This window comes from Tamandua tetradactyla, chromosome 12 (genome assembly GCF_023851605.1).
Source record: "Tamandua tetradactyla isolate mTamTet1 chromosome 12, mTamTet1.pri, whole genome shotgun sequence".
Classification (NCBI taxonomy): Eukaryota; Metazoa; Chordata; class Mammalia; order Pilosa; family Myrmecophagidae; genus Tamandua; species Tamandua tetradactyla.
Window position 1 is genome coordinate 88,163,630 of NC_135338.1, and position 23,227 is coordinate 88,186,856.

Below are 23,227 nucleotides of genomic sequence, written 5' to 3' on the forward strand. Positions count from 1 at the left end.
TGTGTCCTCCAGATTTCCTGCCAGTAGGAATTTTAAGCACCTTGTTGGTTGTAAAATTTTTTTCTCTGGAAGTTCTTGCCAGAGCTGTGCGTTAATGCCAAATGCTAATACTTGCTGGGGACATGATGTCTTATAAATGCTATGAAAGAGTATCATTTTTTTTCCCTGCAGAAGTAAAGGTACTTTTAAGCCCATATTTAGAAAGGGATTAGTTTCCTGAGTTACATCTGGAGGTCATGTGCTTACCTATAAATTGCTTCTTTGCTGAAATTCGTCTCCCCAGCCCCCAATTGTTACACGATAGCTAGAAAAAATTCTCACATGGCAGAAAGAATAGAATTTAAATGGCATTTGAAAGATGTATAAGGATTAAAAACAAATAAACAAACCAAAAAATAAAAATAAAAAACAAATGAAACTACCCCACTGCCCATGCTAATATTTGTCGTCTTTTCTACATTCTCCTGCAAGACTAGACAAGACTCAGAAGTTACTAGAATGTGTCTCTGTACTAAAAATAATGGAGCGAATTCAACTTTGGGAGGTCTTAAGACCTTTTTCTCATCTCCTTTGTAAATATATCCCTGTTGACACCACATATGCTTCCCAGCTTTCGAGACCCAATGCGTTTGTACAGGGAGATCACTCTACACCCTTTTAAGAAAGAGCTGGAGTTCAGTGTAGTTAACTCAGCTCTACCCACCACTTGGTCTGGTTTGTTATGTAGCTGAAGATTTCTCCCCTTTAGATGCTTTGAAATGTTTTGAATTAAAATAGCTTACTCAAGGTCACTGAAGGCATATGGTCCTGCTCAAAACTTTAAACAAAACATTAGTTTTTACAACCTTTTGTAATTTGGTATTGTATACAACATGGTTATATGCAGAGTTTCTGTAATCTTTTCAGTGGGTGACAGAAATATGAGAAGCAAATTTATAAGCCATTTAGCGAAGCATTTAATCAATTTCATGCATAGGAAATAACTCCGATTGCTTTGCTTTATCAATCTTTCTCTCCAGCAGAACTCCTGTGAACACAATCTCCCAACGCTGGTGGGGGCAGGGGTGGAAGTGGGGGTAGGGAAACATGCATGAACCTTTTGATGCACATACAATTTTAGGGACCCCTGAAATTTGCCTAGCAGGGTTGCTGGCTTCTATGAACCTTCTGGAGCCTGTTAATATATTTCAGGAAGAAAGCACAGGTCTAATATTTAGATGCTGTTTACAGGCCTTGTACTGTCAAGTTATTCATTAAACACCCTTTCCCCAAAGTGAATCTTACATTGTACTCAGCAGTGTAGCTTGTGCCCAGCTTTAGGCTCACAGTAATATTTTTAAAAAAAATATCTTAGTGCTTATTACTTTCAAACATGTGAATGATGAAATGACTTAGGTTTAAATTGACTTGCACTTTAAGAAGTTTAAACAATGTGTCAAAAAGAACTGAAATCCACAAAAACGCCTTGTAAAGGTATTTTAGCATTTTTCAGAATATACAAACTTTCAGGGCTCATGTTCTGGTTTTTTTTGAGTTGCTGAAAAGATTAATCTAGCTCTTGGCATTGTAAAAGGTTGATATTTTCTTTCCTGTTGTGTGCTAGAATCCTCTAATAACACTTCACCCAAACACCACTGAGTTTTTAAGTAAAAAAGTCATAAGGAAAAAAATTGTAAGGGAGCAAAAGACTATTTTGCCAATAATCGTTACCTGCTAAACTATGTTAAAATTGCATTAGTCCTATCTTGTCTTCTAAAATTGGAACTGATATAAAGATACTGTAGACATAACTTCCAATTTAGAAAATAATTTGCTTCCACTTATTTCTGAACTTAGACGACAATTTCGGTGAATAAATTCCAATCTAGATTACTTAGCTTTGTTTGTAAAATCAGCTCCATTCATAAAGGAGATATGCTTCATGCTCCTTTTAAATATGACATACCGAAGGTTTTGCCTGCATTGGCATTTCGATAGCATGTCACTTGATATTTATGTTGCCACATTATTTAAGCTCTGGGGGCAGCCTGATTCTATTGAAAAGAGTTGCTTTGGTAATCCTGCATACAATTGGCAACTGATGGAGATTTGTTTGTTTATTTATTTAATTTCTGTTCTTCCATTAACTCCTGAATTAAGTCAGTGCCTTTTCGACTTTTTCTAAAAAAATGTAACATCTTCTTTTGCTAAAATTGATCATAGAAGATAAAGTTCAAAAAGGTAAATTTGGGCAGAAAGATGTCTTTGCTAGAAGACCTGCTATTTGATGGGAAGAAATGGGACTTCTTGGGATCAAGCAATGTAAAAATTTCAAATAAATTTCAAAACACAAAACAATGACCATACACTTAGTCTCTGTTAAGTGTGAAAGTATTAGAGGACAAGAGCAGAGCCTTCTTTGCCACCACCTCAATCCCAACTGCTTTCTCCAGCTCCCTTGAAATAGCATCTTTCTAGTCCTCTCTGCATCTAAATGAAGCTTTGAACTCAGTGTGATATTGAATATAGTATTCTGCACTTGCTATTTTTACTCAGTGTCGTGAAGATCTTAGGAGAAACACCTCATTTGTTCTAACTCCTCCAGGAATTTCCCACGGAAAGTCTGTAACAGCTCTCATTGGGTCATTCCCCTACAACGGGACCTTGTGGCTGTGACATATAGCATATCAGTGAATATCTTCATACACACTGCCTTAGGTACTTGTGTATTTCTCTACCATGAGAAGAGAAATGTTGGAGGGAGTTGCTGGGTCATCAATATGCATAGTTTAGGTTGACTAATGGACAAGATGAAAGTACTGCCATCATTTTTTTCAAACGTTTAATTTCATAACCAATATAGAGAACAGAAAATTTCCATTTTAACCACATTCAAAGGTACAATTCAGTAGTAGTAATTCAATTCACAATAATGTGCTACTATCACCAAAGTGTATTACCCCTCCTTTTTCATCTCCTTAAACAGAAACTATTCACCCATTAAGCTAAAATTCCTCCTTCCTGCCTTCCCTCCCCTGTCCCTGATAACCTATAAAGCACCATCTGTCCCTGTGAAAGTTGGATCTTCCATGTATTTCATATGAGTGAGATCTATGCAATATTTGTCTTTTTGTATCTGGCTTATTTTGCTTAGCATGATGTCTTTGAGGTCCATGAGGTTTGCAGCATGCATCAGAACTTCCTTTTTTACAGCTGAATAATATTCCATGATATGTATATACCATATTTTGTTTATCCATTCATCTGTTGATGGACAATGGGTTGCTTCCACCTTTTGACTGTTGTTAATAATCCTGCTATAAATATTGGGTTTCCTTTTTATAAGGCAAGCCAGGACCAGGCAGCATAATCCCTCAGGCACACCCATATGTTCAGGGCCATTGGGCTGGCCAGATGTGCAGAGAATGGGGAGCATCAGGTAAAAGAAAAAATAGGTCACAAAAATCTATTTGCCCTTTTTAAGCTCATTGATAAAGTCAATTAACTATTTCATTTCAAGCATAGCATTAGTGTCCAAATTTAATTGTTTCAGCCAGTTTTTTACTTGAGACCTACAGATTTTTACTACTTTAGAAGACATCCTTGGGGGCAGAGATAGAAAATCTTATAACAAAGTGGTGTTAGCTTAGACCTAGGGCTCAGGAAGGAGATTGTCCTGGGAATACTTGCTGAGACAACTTTCTTTGTCCCCTTCGCTCCAAGAATTTCTATTGCTCTCTGCAGTATCCTAAGCCCACATCTATTCTTATTGTTGCCACTGCATCTGGGACTTCCTCATCAGCTTTTAACCAGTCATTGTAGCTCCATATTTAATTTCCCTCTTATAGGCTCTTCTTCCACCCGTCCCTTTTACCCAGCTATAGCTTTATGAAGCACAGTATGGTTTTGATTTGATCTTGCTTCAAAATAGCTTCTCACTATCCAGATTCTTTGTCTTGCCATTCAATGTCCCCCATATTTGTCCCTAACCAGTCTTGGAGACACTATTTTCACCTGCTTTATCTATCTTAGCAAAATGGAATGGACATAGTTCCTTAAACGTTTCTGCCTCCATGCACTTCCTATAGCCTGAATGTTCTTTCCTCCAGCCCAGAGAAGACCTTGCCTTCAAAGTTGAGCTGCTCCAAGATGCACTTACTGTCTTCCTCATGTACCACTAAATCAATTGTCACCATTATTAGAGGAACAATGGCAGGTATTAGAACAGGGAAGGGAAAAGAGAAGCAGATGTTCTGTGAAATGGTTCTCAGTGAAATGGCTCCACTAAGTATACTCTAAGTAAAGGTTAAAGAGATTCTAAGTGATGGATAGTAATGTGTTTTTGATTCCTAAAGCCCCAAACAGAATGTGAGAATGTAATCAAATTATAGCCATATTAAAATGTTAGGCTATAGCAGGTCTCTATTCAGCTCTCCTCTAGTGCAGGCATCAAAATCAGGAAATGGCCTATTCTCTAACCCATGAATTGTTTGTAGCTCAGGACCTCTAAGTCCCATGAAATCAGCCCTGTATGTATTAATAACACATTTAGCCTATAGTATGTACAGTAATTCCTAGATGAAAAAGATACTTTTGAGCCTATTTGCAGAACATGTACTTTCAGCTGATTTTTAAGATAAAAAAGGATAGAGTTCATATAATTTTTTTTGTGCCTTTCTGCCTAATGGTATAAACTTACAAGCAGCTTAATGTAAGTTAGCAATGTAATACTGGCCATAGACTAGCCTTTTCTTTTACTTAAGGATAACTTTCAAGCATTGGGGTCAAATTACTCGAATCGCTAAAATTAACTTTTAGAATTCATTTCTAATAGTAAAAACGTGGGAGCCACCCCTATATCCAGAAGTTGTAGATTGATTACATACATATGGCATCTGTTGAAATACTATATGGGCATTAAAGTGCTGATATATATAAAATATTGAAAAAATGTTTTTAATATAATCTTAAGAATGATTAAAAGGCAAACTTGTATATAAATTCAACAACTTTATGTGTATATGGACCATGGACTTGTCAGGGTAGTAAACTTGGAAGTTATTTTATTTCTTTGCTTCCTTTAATGCTCTAATGATGGTGAGCTTTGAAATCAAAAGCATTGCACTATCTGTATTGTCCTAGTTGAGTGGTGAGTGTTGAGTTTGAGGGGAATTCCTTCCCTAATTCCAGAAAGGGAGCCAAAGGGGTCATCTCCTCCTGAGAGAAGAGCACATGGTACGCCTACAAAGAAGAAACTGAGATGAGATGGATGAACTCAGAAACTACCCTCATTCCACTTTAGGAGCCTGGTATAAACAAACAGTTGTAAGAGGAACCTGCAGGCTCACAAGCAGAGGAATCAGCACAGCTTCCCAGCTACTGTAAACACACCCAAGTCTCCAGAGCTTGATAGGGATTGATTATCTTGTAGTGGATGGGTGGGGGTGGGGAGGCAGGGAGAGTCAAAGAAAACCAGCAGATGGGGAGTGCCAAAGTGCTTTACAAGTCTTTGAGGAACTGTGCAAAATGGGAGGATTACTGAAAATTTAGAGTTTTTTACTTTTAAAAATATCTTGAAGGTGAATTTTGGAAATGCTTGAAACACTTGATAGATCCTGAATTAGGTGGTAAGCTTCAAAAACACTTGGGAGAAATTTTTACTTGGATATTTTTTAATCCTTTATCAGAGGCTGATGGAAATGTAGAACATTAGACCCTGGAAGGAAGTTGGAGATAAAAGTCATGCTCATTAGAATCCCTCATAGGTTCTCAAAGAATAACGCATGCCATGGTTACTTCTTTTTTCTGATGGGGTGAATGGATAGTCAGAGGAGGAGGATGCAGACCAGAGCTATTTACATTGTAAAGCATGTAGGAAATCATCTGAGGATGTTATTAAAAGGCAGATTCTGAGTCAGTCAGGGTAGGGCCTGAGGTTCTGCATTCTGAAGAGGCTTCCAGCTGATGCTGGTTCTACTGGTCCATGGACCACACTTTGAGTAGCAAAGTTGTAGACTGGTCTCCAAAGTTAAAAACTGGATTCTTGAGCTCTTTGTGTAAAGTCTCTGATTCAATAAGAAAAGTCTTCATTTTTTTCAGGCTTCCTAGGTAATCCTCCTGCATTAACCAGTAAGGAACTACAGCTTTAGGCACTGCCTAACCAGCTATGATATTGTTTTGAATATAACACAGTGCAGTGTGTTTGTAATTGGTTGACCTTTTCTTTCTTAATCCTAGATAAAATTAATAACTTCTACCACTGTACAACTTTACCTTTGTACATACCTGCAGTTTTCATTCTTGAGAACTTTAGCTCTTTCTACCCTCCTTTGCACCAACACATCCTTAAATGAACTTTTTAAGCTTCTCTACTTTTTTTTTTAACTGAATTGAGCACTCACTCATTCTGTCCTATCACTGTGCCTCAGGCTTCTCATCTGTTCAATGGACATGGTAACACCGTCTGTATCTACTTCGGTGGCTATCAAGTAAGAAGAAATGTGAAAGAGTGTACAGAGCCTGACCTTGCAAGTCAGTAATCCAAGGTTTTATGTCTTTCTCTGCCAAATTATATGTGATCTCAGGCAGTCATTTAATCCCTCTGACCTTCTCTCTTTCATCAATAATAAAGGTTTCTGAAAATATTAAGTGCTATACAAACTTGGGGGATATTATTATTAGTGGCAGGAAAATGCAATACTTTTTAATGTGGTAAAATGAACAACCCAAATTAACAGCATTTAATTAATATTTCATCAATTTTTGCATGAATTGTCTCCATTAGCAGTGTTTCTTATGAATGTCAGCTAGTGGGATCTGATATGTAAGTATAGCTCAATGGTAGATGATCGTCACCTGATACATAGGCTCAATTTCCAGCCCTTTGCATGATTTTGGTTGGGGACCATATTTTCTAGCCTTAGTTGGCCTTAAGATAAGTGAGAACTGCTCTCTTCTATGTCGTGCAAACCCACTGTGTGGTGGGCAAACCATACCATCAGCACTCTCCATTTGTGCCTCACTTAAATTATAGTTTTCTGTACCTGTTTTGCTTTGTTAGGGAAGCCAATGAATGCATGTTGACCTTGTCTTTTGCTTTCAGGAACACTTGAAATTGGGCTGTGAAACACCTATCTCATCTATGTCATTTCTTGCCTGGATATTTTTTTTTTCCTATTAAATTTCAGAGTGAAAAAATACAGATAACTAATTTTTTAAGAAACTTTACCTAATTGAAAACCTCTACTGAAGAAAGTCCAGCTGACTACTTCCTAAGGACCAAGTTTAATAGGCCATTGAGTCAGAAAAAAGTGAGCTGGACATGTTCAAGCTACCTGAGACATGGTGGGTTAATGTGGCCTGGGCTCTTTACTGCCTTTTTGCTGAGTGATCTTAGGTAAGTTAGCTCACCTCTCAGAGCATCAGATCTCCTCTCTGTGCAAAAGGGATTAAAGAAGCCAATCTGTTCTGCTACAATCTATACTCTGAAGGAGAGATCCTTGTTTTGTTCCCCAATGTACTCCGATTGCCTAGAAAAATTCCTGGCATATAGTAAGTGCTCAAATAATATTTGTGGAATGAATAGCTTTCTGCTAGAATGACAGGAAATAAATGTCCTTCTCTAAGGTCCACCAAAATATTTCCCTACGTGCCTTTTCTGACAGTGCTGTTTCACTGGAATGTTCTTTTTTGTTCATAACAGCTAAATGGCCTCAGCATTTTATTTGTCATGGCAGGGAAAAACTAGTGGCACAGTAAAAATCTAAACACTTCTGCGGACTTTCATATTATTTAAAATGTTTATTGACTAGAACTAAAGGAGATGCAACTATTTGAAGCTTCAACCAAGTTTAGTCTTTTTTTAAAACTGTTTACAAAACAAATTATTTTATGGATGCAATTTATACATAGAATAGAAGAGGGCTATACCCACTCTTATCTTTATCTTACAGACATAAATAACAAACAACTCCAGTAATCAAAACTTACTACAATTGTAATAGACTTTGGCAGAATTTATGTATTGTATGCAATGCTAACATAATGTCAACTTCCAAGGATAGAGGCCAAGATTTCTAGTTTGGTTTTGTTAAAAGAAAAAAAAAATCCACTACTGCATTTGTAGTTTTTACTACATTCAAGGGATTAATTCTCATAAATAAAATTGTTTATACCACCTTCTAATCAGAAAGTCGAAATGATCTGTGGCAATGTAACCACTAAAAACTTGTATACTATGAAAATATTTCAATAATTAATGCATGCTCCATCTAGAGTAATTGACAGTGAGGTCATAAATATAATGGGCCATCTGTGTTTGATTTGTTCATGAAAATGCTTAAAGGGATAGGTAGGCAATTCAAACTTCTGCATAATTGGAGTCAAGAAAGATTTCTTCTAACTTCTCCAAGTAGTGAGGGCATTTCTTAGGGTTTATTATATTTTTCTTACACTCTTTTCCAGATTTCCACTTGAGCCATACTTCTCATGACTTTTCATTCAATTGCAACAATCCCTTGTCTGTTTTTGATATAATTCTTATGTATGAATTATAGTTGGTTGTCCTTACCATTTCAATAACAACTTAAAAGTCACATGTCTTTTGCATAGGTGCAATCTAATGTTATGGTTTTACCATTCTTTCAACTTGGCCTGGCCAATTCAAAAATTTATTGTAGTTTTGCTCTTCTTTCAGAAAACAAACAAACAAAACCCTGCTTATATTTGTTAACAAAGAGTAATAAGAGCATGAGATTAAGACATTTATAGTAAGGTTTTTGTAATTTCATTTTTGGGTATGGACCATAATTACCATGTTTTTGGATGTAAGATGACCTTGGGCTTGGTAGACATCAAACTGGTTCAAGGACTTTTTGTGCAAAGAAACTAAAACGCATTAGAGGATTGCCTAGAAGACTGTCCTGAGATCCAGACCCATAAAGAAACATCCAAGAACACATATTCATTAGGGTTCAGTGAATCTGTTGTACAGTCTAATCTTTTTAATTGTTTTATTCTAATAACATATATGCAACCTAAATTTTCCCCTCTTAACCACATTCAAATGTATAATTCAGTGATGTCATAACATTCACAATGTTATGCTACCATCACCAACATCCATTACCAAAACTTTTCCATCACCCAAAACAAAAACTCTATCAATTAGGCATTGACTTCCCATTTCCTACTTACACCCCAATCCATGGTAACTTGTATTTTCCTTTATGTCCCTAAGAATATGCTTATTCTAGTTATTTCATATCAGTGAGATCATACAATATTTGTCCTTTTGTGTCTGGCTTATTTCAATCAATGTGAAGTCTTCACGGTTCATCCATGTTATTACATCTATCAGAACCTTCTTTTTTATGGCCGAATAATATTCCATTTAGGTCTATACCACATTTAGTTTATCCATTCATTGGAGGCTGGATGCTTGGGTTGCTTTCTATCTTTTGGCAACTGCGAAAATGCCACTAAGAACATTGGTGTGCAAATATCTGTTTGAGCCCTTGTTTGCTGAGTATATAACTAGAAGTGGGACTGTTGGGTCAGATGGTAATTCTATACCAAACTTTCTAAGGAACTGTAAAACTGTCTTTCACAGTGACTCCACCATTTCACCAATAATGAGCAAGTGCTTGTATTTCTCCACATCCTCAGCAACACTTGTTATTTCTGTGTTTTCTTTTTTTTTTAACGGTAGTCATCTTAGTGGGTATAAAGTAGAAATCTAGAACATATGGGTGGTTTTCACTTGTATTTCCCTAATGCTAATGATGTGGAGCATTTGTATATGTGCTTTTTGGCTATTTGTATATCTTCTTTGGAACTATGACCATACAAATATTTTACCCATTTTAAAATTTGGGTTGACTGTCTTTCTGTGGTTGAGTTGTAGGATTTCTTTATATGGTCTGTATGTTAAACAGTGGTTTCCAAATATTTTCTTCTGTTCTGTAGGTTGTCTTTTTACTTTCATGATGAAGTCTTTTGATGCACAAAAGTTCTAAATCTTGATGAGGTCCCATTTATCTATTTTTTTCTTTTGTTGCTTGTCCTTCTGGTGTATAGTCTAAGAAACCATTACCTAACACAATGTCCTGGAGATACTCCCCTAGGTTTTCTTTTAGGAGTTTTAAATTTTGGTCCTTATGTTTAGGCCTTTGATCCGTTTTGAGTTGTGTTTTGTATGTGATGTGAGGGGATCCACCTTCATTCTTTTGTATATGGGTATCCGGTTTTCTCAGCACCATTTGTTGAAGAGACTTCTTTCCCAGTTGGAAGCCTTGCCAAAATCAATTGGCTATAGATGTAAAGGCTTCTATGTCTCTAATTTGATTCCACTCTTCTATATGTTTATCTATGTGCCAATACCATGCTATTTTGATTATCAGAGATTTGTAATGAGTTTTGAAATCAGGAAGTGTGAGTCCTCCAACTTTGCTCTTTTTCAAGATGCTTTTGGGTATTCAGAGCCCCTTATACTTCCACATAAATTTGGCGATTGTCTTCTTCATTTCTGCAAAGAAAGCTTTTGGAATTTTGATAGGGATTTTGTTGAATCTATAATTTGCTTTGGGAAGAACTGACATCTTAATATTTGGTTTTCTAATCCATGAATGTGGAATATCTTTTCATTTATTGAGATATTCTTTGATTTCTTTTAGCAATGTTTTATAATTTTCCATGTACAAGTCCTATACATACTTGGTTAAATTTATCCCTAGATATTTGATTCTGGTAGTTGCTAGTGTGAATAGGATTTCCTTTTAAGATTATTCATTACTAATGTACAGAAGCACTACTGATTTTTGTGTGTTGATCTTGGACCCTGCCACTTTGCTGAATTTGTGTATTAGCTCTAGGACCTATGTTGTGGATTTTTCAAGATCTTCTCTTTAGAGCATCATGCTCCATCTCCAAATAGGGAAAGTTCTACTTCTTCCTTTCCAATTTGGACGTACTTTCTTTCTTTCTTCTGTATCATTGCCCTGGCAAGAATCCCCAATACAATGTTGAATAACAGCAGTGGCAGTGAGCATCCTTGTCTTTCCCTCAATTTTAGGGGGAAAGCTTTTAGTCTTTCACCATTGAGGATGATGTTACCTGTGTGTTTTTCATAATTGCCCCTTACCATGTTAAGGAAGTTTCCTGTTATTCCTAGCTTTCTAAGTGCATTTATTAAGAAGAGGTACTGGATTTTGTCCTGATGCATTTTCTGCATTGATTGAGAGTGTCATATTTTTTTTCCCCTCCATTCTAGTAATGTGGTGTAATACGTTAGCTGATTTCTTTATATTGAGTCACTTTTGCATACCCGGGATAAATTCAACTTTATTCTGGCTTATAATTCCTTTAAAGGGCTGTTGGATTCAGTTTGCTAGTATTTCTTTTGAGGATTTTTGGATCTATATTTATAAGGGAAATTTGTCTGTATTTCTTTTCTTGTGGTCTTTTGTCTGACTTTGGTATTAGGGTATTGTTATCCTCATAGATTGAGTCAGGAAATTTACCCTCCTCCTCATTTTTTTGGAGGAATTTAAGCAAGATTGGCACTATTTTCTTCTGGAATGAAGCCCCCTGGTCCTGGGCTTTACTTTGTTGGGAGGTTTTTAAAAATTACTAATACAATTTCTTTATTGTTATTGATCTGTTGAGACCTTTTAATTCTTCCTGAGTCAGTGTACATTGTTCATGTGTTTCTAGGAATTGTCCATTTCATCTAGGTTTTCTAATTTTTTGATGTTCACAGTTATTTATTGTATTGTCTTAATATCCTTATTGTTTCTGTGGGTATGTTAGTGATTTCCTCCTTTCATTTATGATTTTAGTAATTTGCGTCTTTTTTTTTTCTTTGTCAGTCTAGCTAAAGGTTTATCAATTTTGTTTATCGTTTCAGAGAACCAACTTTTGCTTTTGTTGATTTTATTTATTTCTTTATTCTTCATTTCATTTCTCTGCTCTAATCTTTATTATTTACTTCCTTCTACTCTCTTTGGGTTTAGTTTACTCCAGTTGTAAAGTTAGGTCTCTGACTTGAGATCTTTCATCTTTGGCATTTATAGCTATAAATTTCCCCATCATCACTGCCTTTGCTGCATCCCATAACTTTTGGTGTGTTATGCTTTTGTTTTCATTTGCCTCAAAATATTTCCTAATTTCTCTTGTGATTTCTCCTTTGAATGATTGTTTAAGATTGGGTTGTCTAATTTCCACATAATTGTGAATTTTCCAGTTGTCCCTTTCTTATTAACTTTTAGCTTCCTTCCATTGTGTTCAGAGAAGATACATTTTATGATTTCAATATTTTAAAATTTACTGAGACTTTTTATGACCTGACATATGGTCTATCCTTGAGAGTGAACTATGAACAGTGGAGAAAGAATTAATATTCTGTTACTGTTGGGTAAAGTGCTCTCTATATGTCTGTTAGATCTAGTTGGTTTATAGTATCATTAAAGTCTTCTATTTTCTCATTGATCATTTGTCTAGATGTTCTATCCATTTTTGTCAGAAATGTATTGAAATGTATTGTTAAAGTAGAACCGCCTATTTCTCCCTTTAAATCCATCAATATTCACTTCAGATATTTTGGGGCTTTGCTTATAAGTGCATACATATTTATAATTGTTATGTCTTCTTGTTGAATTGACTCTTTTGTCAGTATATAGTAACTTTTTGTCCTTTGCAATAGTTTTTGACTGAAGTTTACTTTATCTAATATTAGTACAGCTACCCAAGCTCTCTTTGGTTACTATTTAAATGGCATATTTTTTCTATCCTCTTACTTTCACCCTATTTGTATCTTTGAATTTAAGGTGAGTCTCTTGTAAACAGTATATATTGGGGACATCCTTATTTTATCCATTCTGCCAATTTCTGCCTTTTGACTGGACAGTTTAATCCATTTGCATTTGAAATCAGTACAAATAATGCAGGACTTTCTTCTGCCAGTTTGTTATTTGGTAAGTCATTTAATTTTTGTACCTTACTTCTTTTCCTAATGCCTATTTTCATATTTATGTGAATTTTTAGTGTTTTACCATTTTGAGTCCCTTCTCACTCCTTTTTGTGTATATTTTCTTTGTGATTACCATAAGACTTTAGTTCAATATCCTAAATCTATAGCAATCATGTTTGATTTTGTAACAACTTAGAATAGCATATTAAAATACTATTCCTTTGTCTTTCTCCCCCCCCACTTTATATTATACTTATTACAAATCATATCTTTATACATTGTATTTCCTAAATCATAGATTTATTGTTACTTTTTATGCATTTGCAAATTAGACCCTGTAAGAAGTAAAAAGTGGAGTTACCTTCCAAAAAATATTATGTGATAGTACTGGCATTTACATTACCTATATGGTTACATTTACCAGAGGTCTTTATTTCTTTGATCCACTGTTTAGTGTCCTTTCCTTTCAGTCTGAAGAATTTACCTTAGCTTTGCTTGTAGATAAGGTCTAGTGGTGATGAACTCTCTCAGCTGGGAATGTCTTAATTTTTCCTTCAATTTTTTTTTTCACATGGACAAGCACCAGAAAACGAACGTGGGTCTTCGGCATGGCAGATAAGAACTCTACCTGTTTGAGCCACCATGGCCCACCCTCTCCTTCATTTTTGAAAGATGGTCTCACCATACATAAAATTGTTGGTTGGTGTTTTAGTTTTGTTGGCTACTCAAAGCAGATAACATGCATGGGTTCAGCTTAAACAGTGGAAATTTATTCTTTTAACTTGAGGCTGGGAAAATATCCAAATCAAGGCATCATCGAGGGAATGCTTTCATATTGAGGACCAATTGCCAGTGATCCTTGGCTCCTTTGCTGCAGGTAAGGCACATGGTGGTGTGTGCTAGTCTTTCCCTTCTCTTCAGGTTTCATTGTTCTTAACTTATTTCTGCGGCTTTCTCTTTGAATTTACATTCTCTTATAAAGGACTTTAGTAAGAGGATTAAGACCCATTCTGATCAAGGTGAAGTTAACTGAACTGAAGTTCCCTTATCAAAAGATTCTACTTAAAAAGTTTCCACCTCCACACGAATGGATTAATTTTAAGAACATGTTTTTGTTTTTTCTAGGATATACCACTCCAAATCAACACAGTTAGCAATTGTTTTATTTCAGCACTTTAAATATTTAGAGGCATCCTCACTTAATCTTAATTGGTGCTCTGTTGTACCTAACGCATTCCTTTTCTCTTGAAACGTTCAGGACTCTCTCCTTATGCTTGGTATCCAATATTTTGATTATTATGTATCTGGACATGGGTTTTTTTCAGTTTATTCTGTTTGGGATTAGTTAGGATTCTTGAATGTGTATATTCATATTTCTCATTACATTTGGGAAGTTTTTTGGCCATTATTTATTGGAATAGTTCTTCTACTCTATTCTCTCTTTTTTTTTCTTCTGGGACTCCAAAAATGCATATATTGATACACTTGGTGGTATACTACAGGTCTCTTAGTTCTATTCTCTTTTTCCCTTCTTTTTTCTTTCTGCTCCTTAGCCTGAATCATTCAGTTGTCTTGTCTTTGTGCTCACTGATTTTTTTCTGCTAGCTCCAGTTAGCTGTTAAAACCCTCGTTCTCATTTCAGTTGTTGTGGTCTTCATCTTCAATATTTTGTTTGGTTCCTTTTTAAAATTTCTATCTCTTTATTGAGATTACTATATTGTTCATTCATTATTTTTATAAATGTTTTCATTTGTTACTCCATTTTTCCTTTATCTTCTTGTAGACATGGAAAACAATAATTTTTTTAGTTCACCCCATATTTTCTGAGCCTGTATATTGTCCCTGGCTTTTGCTCACTCCTGGCCTTAGGAATTCTCCCATTTGCAAGAATCCAAATGTTCTCTTTATTCCTTATGCAATAGACTTTCCCCTTCTCCCACGTGCTCTGTTTTATGTATTAAAACCAGTAATCATCTGACGTAGGCCACTTTGACTTAATTGTTTCTTGTACTGTTCTAGCTGTCCAACAAGCTGCTTTTGCCTGTAAGGCATGTTTCGCAAGGGGAAGCCAATGTTGAATTTCCTGGTTTAGTCTTTCAGATTGCTATCTGATAGACTGGCCCAACACAGAGTTACCCCTGTATGTTTATAGGGGTTACTCTGTTCTCTCTGCCAGAGACTCACAACGAGAGCATAGGATGGCTCCACACTATACCAGGGAGGAGGTGAGAGGGGACAGCAAAAGTGCCATGAGCTTCTCTTACCATTTTTAAAGCTGAGTTTTGAGAAAAATGGATCTGCCAGTTTTTAACTAGTTTCTCAAAGATTTTCTAGGGGATTGGCATTCTGAACTAGTTTATAGTTGGTTCCACCTTGGCTGATAGGAAGTCCAGAAGTGCTATTTTAAATATTAAATTTCTAATAACATTACATCATCTCCCTGTAAATTAGTTCTTACTGTTGGTGTTTTGCTTTGGCTCCAAGATGTAATCCAGACTTCTTAACATGGAGAACATGGAAGACTGTTGCTAATGCTTATAATGCTTAAAATATAATGCTTATCTTTTGCCACCTACCCTGCACTCTAGTCACATAGAAGTGAATTCTCCAAGCACATCATGAGGCTTCAGTGACTTTGAATACATGGTTCCTTCTACCTAGAATTCTTTTATTTGTCCATGTGGTCAGTCTCTCTTAATGCATGCAAACACAGCCCAGACATCATTGCTTTATCTATACCACGTCCCTTCCTTGATGTTGCAGAACACTTTGGGTTCACCTCTATGGCAGCATTGTTCAGCATTCTTTACCTGTCTTAGATAGCCTCCCAGTGACTGCATGGGGAAGATACGCTGAAGAGAGGGTTTTGAAGGCCTTTCACTGTGTGTCCAGTACCATGCTTTGTCTGGTCCAAAACATGAGCAAGTTTAAGAGCAATTTTCATGAGTCAGTGTCTTTAAGTGGGGTTGGAAACAAGCTGGCCATTCTTTTCACTCTACCGTCTTATTATTTATTTGGAACCGGTTTTTAAGTTACCATTTGTTCTTCTCTTTTCCAAACTAAATTACCTTAAAAGTTTTTAGCTTTTAAAATAGCTCTTAATATTCAGTTATGTCATTTCTTACAGCTCTTATTTACAATTAAATACTTTTTTTTTCTTTGCATGGGCAGGCCCCCAGAAATTGAACTCAGGTCTCCGGCATGGCAGGCGAGAACTCTGCTTGCTGAGCCACCATGACCCGCCCTACAATACTTTTAAATAGCTTTAATCTGTGGCTTTAGTGTTTTTCAGAGACAACCAAAAAGGTGCAAGAAAAACATTAAATATGTTGTAACCTAATTTTTGAAGTAGAGGAGCACTTTTCAATTCCATAATGGCATTCTATATAATGCCAACTTTGAATAAAAGGCAAAAAATGCCATATTTTTATATAGTTGACATTATAAACTTACATCTTTTTGTTTAATTGAAAATCTTCTCTTTAATATACATTTTTTCTTTTGAGCAGACACAACCACTCAGTTTTATTTCTCATGTAAGAGGTACCACTATACTTCCCAATCAAGTATGAAAATTTTGACCAGAAAAATACAAATACAGCTTTTTACTATTTTCTGAACATGTGCTCATTATCTTTCAATATATAAAATTTTGTTCAGTAAACAAAACAAAAGAAAGCAAAGCTTTCCTTTCAGAGTGGAGAAGAAAATAATAACTTTGAATTCATTGTTAATGAATGTGGTTAAGTATCTACACACTGAAGCAAAGAGGTAGTTTATGAAATTATAAGAGATTATAGGAAGAAGTTTTTAGGGAGAAGACAATTCAGCAGGAGGTTAAGGAAACGAGTCCCACATTTGTGGTTGTTTAGGTATGGTCTTCATTGGGCCATGCTTCATGAGAAGGTACTGAAAGGGGACAGAGAACAGTGACTTGGGTCAAATTTTGTTTTCCTTCATTTGCCAAGTTTATGAAGTTACTTTTACTTTCAACACATATAACTACTTGTTCCTAATTTCATCCTGTTGATCAGAAGGATTTTAAAATATTTTATTGCATATTCAAAGCCCTAAGAAAAGAATATAAACAACTATAGACTTTACCACCCAGATGTTTAGAGTTCTAAGCAGATAACAATATGATGACCAAGGCCACTAATCCAAAATATGTGAAAAAGAAGATAAACAAATAAGAATAAAATAAAAAAGATAAAAAAGGAAAAAAAACAAATAAAAAATATGAAAAAGGCCACTGAACCAGCTCTCAAACAAATACACAGTCTGATAAATCAGATGAGCAAGTATTACTGAGGATAATCTCAGATGGTAGAAATAAGTTCCCAAATGGGATTTTCACCAAAATATAGCTTCTTATGTTGTATATATATATGTGTGTGTGTATATATATGTATATAGCTTTTTTTTCTTTGGCATGGGCAGGCTCTGGGAATCTAACTCGGGCTTCTGGCATGGCAGCATGGCAAGTGAGAATTCTGCCACTGAGCTATGTTGTACCGCCCTATGCTTTTGACATTTAAAATCAATACTTATTCATTACAGAGAAAAATTAGAACATGCAAAAAATAAAACTAAGTAAAACACCACAAAAGGTAATTTTTTCATTTACTACATGTCAGCCATCGTGATCATTGATATATATCCTTGTAGAGATACATAATATTGCACCATATTCTATATACACTTTTTGCCATCCTCTTTCATTTACTATACCATCAAAATATATCATTACCAGATCTATCTATTTATTATCATTTCTGTGGCTTCAAACTATCCCAATGTCTGCATTTACCATTAATCAATCCACATTTATTAAACATTCAGGTTGTTTGGAACTTTTCTCAATTACAATAATTTGCTTTAAAATATACATAGTAAGAAAACTAGGTAGGTATGAGCATTGCAAGAGGTTTACATGCTTGAAAAATAAATTGCTTCTTGTCAAGAGGGTGTGTTATTTGGTCCAAATCAGTTTCCACACCATCTAGTAAAAAATTTTCAAACATATATAGACAAGGGAGAATAATGTGCAAATACATTGTCAGCATGATTCTTTATAAAAAATAATTGGAGGTTGTGCCTTGTAAACTAACAAGTTGAGTGTTTGAGGGTGATGCTTAAAATAGCCTGGAAGTTGAGGTGGATCTGTTTTTCTGTTTTGTTTTTTTTTAGGTCCGGGAAACCTTTTTTTTTTTTACTGCAATTTTCTTGAGATATATTCACATACCATATAATCATTCCAAATATGCAATCAGTGGCTCACAGTGTCATCATATAGTTGTGCATTCATCATCACAATCAATTTTAGAACAATTTCATCACTAAAAATAAATAAATAAACCAACCAAAACATCCCACACCCCCTTTCCTTCTATTATTCATTTATTTATTTTTGTCCGTATTTTTTTTACTCATCTGTCCATATACTGGATAAAGGCAGTGTCAGTCACAAGGTTTTCACAATCACATGGTCACACAGCAAAAGCTATATAGTTATATAATCATCTTCAAGAGTCGAAGCTACTGGATTACAGTTCAACAGTTTCAGGTATTTCCCTCTAGCTGTTCTAATACACTAGAAACTAAAAAGGAATGTCTATGTAATGCATAGGAATAACCTCCAGAATGCCCTCGACTCTATTTGAAATCTCTCAGCCACTGAAGCTTTATTTTGTCTCATTTCTTTCTTCATACTTTTGGTCAAGAAGGCTTTCTCATTCCTGTGATGCCAGGTCCCAGCTCATCCCCAGAAGTCATGTCCCACATTTCCAGGGAGATTTACACCCCTGGGAGTCATGTGTCATGTAGGGGGAGGGCAGTGAGTTCACCTGCCAAGTTGGCTTAGAGAGAGAGACCACATCTGAGCAACAAAAGAGGTTCTCTGGAAGTGACTCTTAGGCATAATTATCAGTAGGCTTAGCTTCTGCTTTGCAGGAATAAGTTTCATAAAGACAAGCCCTCCGATGAGGGCTTGGCTAATTAAATTGGTAGTTCCTAGTGCTTCTGAGAATACCAGAAATTCACCAGGAGGGGAAGTTTAATATTTATACATTTTCCTCCAAGTCCCTCAAGGGGACTATGCAAGATATATATTTTTAAATTTTCTGCCCAGATTACTCTGGGATGTATTGGGGTATTATATTAACCTATACAAAATAATAAGGTCTCATCCCCTCTTCTGTTTGAATAAACTGACCTTACTGATTACATTAGATAGTGTGCTACAGAAAATATAAATTTTGTATCAAATAAACATGTCTTCCTTTGATTTCACACAGAAGTTGAGGTTTGAAAACACAGCCAATATTATCCTTTATGCTGTATTCTGCTTTACCTTAGGATGTGGACTTTTAAAGGTAGCATTGTTCAGCATTTTTACCTGCCTTCCATAGCCTCCCAATGACTGCATGGGGAAGATACGGGGAAGAGGGGTTTTGAAGGCCTTTCACTGTGTGTCCAGTACCATGCTTTGTCTGGTCCAAAACATAGGACAAGACTGGGTTTTGGAGACAAAGGGACAGATGTTTGAATCCTAACTTTTTGATTGGGGCTGGTCATAATACCTCAAGTCCCAAACTGTGTAGGTGAAAAGACAGCCTTGTGCATGGTGCACTGCAGGCTGGGGAAGAGTTGGCACCCATTGAAATCAGTTGGAAGAAGTAGGGTCTCAGACTGTGAGGAGGGGACAAATATTTAAATGAGTAAGTATTTGTAGAGCTCTTAAAATAGTTCTATGTGTTTATTAATAAAGTCTCAATTCTAATGTGTCACAGAGAGGTTGAGCAATTTGTCTGAGGCCACACAGCTAGTCTGCAGAAGTGGGGTTAGGGCCTAGGTCTTGGGGACCGGAGCCTACACTGCTTCCGAGAGATCTCTGACAAATTGGTGGGATGAAACTGAGGCATCTCCTACCCTGATCCGTGTCGCCCCATGTGAATGACTCTCAAAGCTGAGGCACTCTTCCAGCCCCTCACACATATTCCATCAATGAGCCCTCGGTTGGTTAGCTGGTGGCTATTATCAGCTGCTTCCCCATCTCACCTCTTAGCATCCACTCCATCCCTCTGGTCTTGTTTGGGCTGACCAGATGGGAGGGACACTCTCCTAAGAGGTTTGAAATAGTATGATTTAGCAAAATGGAAAACAATATGGCCTAGGTCTGTGGAAATGTTACCATTACTGGGAGAAGATTTAAGAATCTCCTTGAATAACCCATGTTTCCAAGAGCACTGGGTTAAGACTCAGGGTTAAGGTTATCTTTCTTGTGCTTCTCCGTTCTTCTCTCTCTCTTACCCTGCTTCTGTCTCCCCAGTGATTTACCACCCCAACATTCTCTGCCCACTTAACGATAAAGGTGATAACATTAATGCTGTTAGCTACTCTTTGCTGAGCTCTTATTATGTGCTAACCAATTTAACGTATCATCTCATTTAATCCTCATGCAGCCTTGAAAATCCAGCTGACCAGCTAGGACAGATGGCTCTTACTGAGGTAGAGCTGATGGAGGAAAAGGGGAGAAGATTAACAGGAAAACAATGAGCATTCTCGAAGACATACTTGGAGCACCGAAAGATCTGGATCTAAGACTGTGATCTCTGAACTGAAATACCTAATCAGAATTAGGAAGCAAACTGACAAACACAGTCCTTGGTAGCAAGTGAATTAGAGATTTAGAAGATCAAGTAAAAGGAATCACTCAGCATCTGCCACATGGACAAAACCAAATGAATGAAAAGGTAAGTGACTTAGAGTACAGACCCAGGAAATTTCACTTGCAAATAATGAGAAATTCGGCAGAAGATGAAGAAAAAACTGAGAGAAGATGTTCATTTTCAGATTAAAAGAGCTGAATCCAAGTAAGGATTAATTAAAGCAAAAGTAAACAAATGAAATATAAATAAAAACACATAACTAAATATACCCTCATCAAATTCCTGAATATTAAGTTTAACAAAAGCTGTGGTATGCCAAACACATCCCACTTTCAAGACTGAGGAATTCAATCTCCCATATGCTGGCAGTGTTTGTGGCTCCCCAGGAATTGCTCTCAGTTTTAAGAAGGTGATTTCCTCATGTATACCCTTTCCCAGAAGCATTTTTCATCCAATGACTGGTTAATATGGGGATGCAAAAGTGTATTTCCTTTGTCCCAATTTGATAACTCCGAAAAGCCATTCCACTTCTTCCTGAAGGAGCGCTTGGCCTCTGTTAAGATTGTATAGCAGCTGAACTCCTCCCGCTGTCCATCTTAACTTACTCTCATGGGTGTTGTCGTTGAGAGCCTCCCCAGTAAAATTCTTGCCCACAAAATACCATCTCAGAATCTGATTCCCAGGGAACCTGACCTATGATACTAAATACCAAACAACAAAAAACAAAATAAACAACATCAACAACAAAAATCCAAAACCCAAAGCAAAACCCATGCTCCCCCTTAAAAAATCCTAAATCATGGAATTTTTAAATAGAGGAATCAGGTTAGTTAAAAATGAAAGGAAGTTTGGCTAACATTATGTTGATCTGCAATAGTGAAAGCTAAAGGATGGTGAAATTAAACCTATAAAGAAAAAGTCTTTAAAAGCTAAAGAAGTTGAAATATAATCCATTGAGAGAAAAGTTCTGAAATTCAAGAAGCATAGAATAAGTTAAACTTTATTTATTATTTGGATCAAAAGAAAAATATTTTTTGTACATATTAGACCTCAGAGAATACACCTCTCAACTTCTCTTTCTGAGGGTAACAGTGTAGAAAGTCTTCTAGTGAAATGTCCACTGAATAGGATGGAAATCTCAAGAGTAAAAGGAGAGGAAACAATAGGTAATGATAATGCTGTAATTGGGAATTTGTAATATTATACTGAGTATGGATTATTAGAATAGAAGCAATAGGATGTTGGGGAAAACACCAGGCAGAAGGGGGGTTGGTGTGATGGCTGGATTAGGGAGGTAAGCATCATGGTGAGAAGGAGGTCATTATTTATGTTAACAGAAGAGTAAAAGCTTAACTTCAAAAGTTATGGACAAGTTTTCTGGGTAAGATGGTGGAGTAGGGAGCTTCAAGACTCAATTCATCCTCCAGATCTGTTAGTAAACAGTTAGGAACTGTCTGAAACAACTATTTATGGGTTCTGGAGATGAGAATACTGTAAACCATCCAGAGAAGAGGCAGAGGAAGGGACTGATAACCTGCAGTGAAGAGCTGGGGATAGATCTCTCCATGCTGTGGAGGCTGGTGCTCGTTCCTCATTTTTGCAGCAGGTCACCCTGAGATCCAGTCCCTGACTGGAAATAAAAGCCCTCTTACCCAAGAACTGGGGTGAGAGGTGGAGTGGAGCATGGTTGAGCACTGTTCACACCTTTGATTAGCGAATTAGGATTGCTGTGTTCCAGTTCCAAGGACAGACGGTTTTAATCTGCCCAGGACAGAAAGCAACTGGCTGCTTCTATTTCAACCCCATCCCTGGCAAGGGTGGAAGTGGGAGGGATTTTAAAGTCTTAAGGCTGTGGGGAACAGTTTGCTGAAGGGTGCCTCCTTCCCCAAACAAAGGGAAGGAGGCACAATCCAACACTAATTGTGACTTTTGATAAACAAATTCAAATTTCTGGGTTCTGGTTCTGTGCTAAGGTTTCAACCCATCCAGGACAAATGTGGCTGGCAGCCTCTGTTTCAACCCAGCCCCCAACAGAGGTGGAGTCAAAGGAGACTTAAAGTCCCAGTACCACTTCCGACTGCCAGGCATCATTTCTGAAGAATGCCACCTGCTGGGCAGGCCAGGAAAGCACAAACTTGAGGAGCCATCAAGAAGTTTGGAGTCCTTCTGAATCTCCTTCCCAGGGTATTTTGGAACAGATATATGCCCCTTTCATGGATCCCTGGCCCTATTTTTTTTTTTTAATTTTTTTTTATTAATCAAAAAAAAAGAAAAGAAATTAACACAACATTTAGAAATCATTCCATTCTACACATGCACTCAGTAATTCTTAGTATCATCACATAGATGTATGATCATCATTTCTTAGTACATTTGCATCGATTTAGGAAAAGAACTAGCAAAACAGCAGAAAAAGATATAGAATGTTAATATAGAGAAGAGAATTAAAATAATAATACTAATAAATATATATATATATATAAAGGAAAAAGAAAAAACAAAAACAAAAGATACAAACAAACAAACAAACAAAAAACCATATTTCAGGTGCAGCTTCATTCAGTGTTCCAACATAGTTACATTACACTTAGGTATTATTGTGCTGTCCATT

At 36.4% G+C, this 23,227-nt stretch overlaps 1 long non-coding RNA gene across 3 annotated transcripts in view; it reads left to right on the forward strand.

Annotated features, from left to right (window-relative positions):
* Positions 1-23,227, forward strand: part of LOC143652461 (uncharacterized) — a 151,909-nt gene that overhangs the window by 58,317 nt on the left and 70,365 nt on the right. For all 3 annotated transcript variants that reach the window (XR_013160684.1, XR_013160685.1, XR_013160686.1), the window contains exon 2: positions 20,410-20,700. This is a non-coding gene — a long non-coding RNA (uncharacterized LOC143652461). The remainder of the gene's footprint in view (positions 1-20,409; positions 20,701-23,227) is intronic.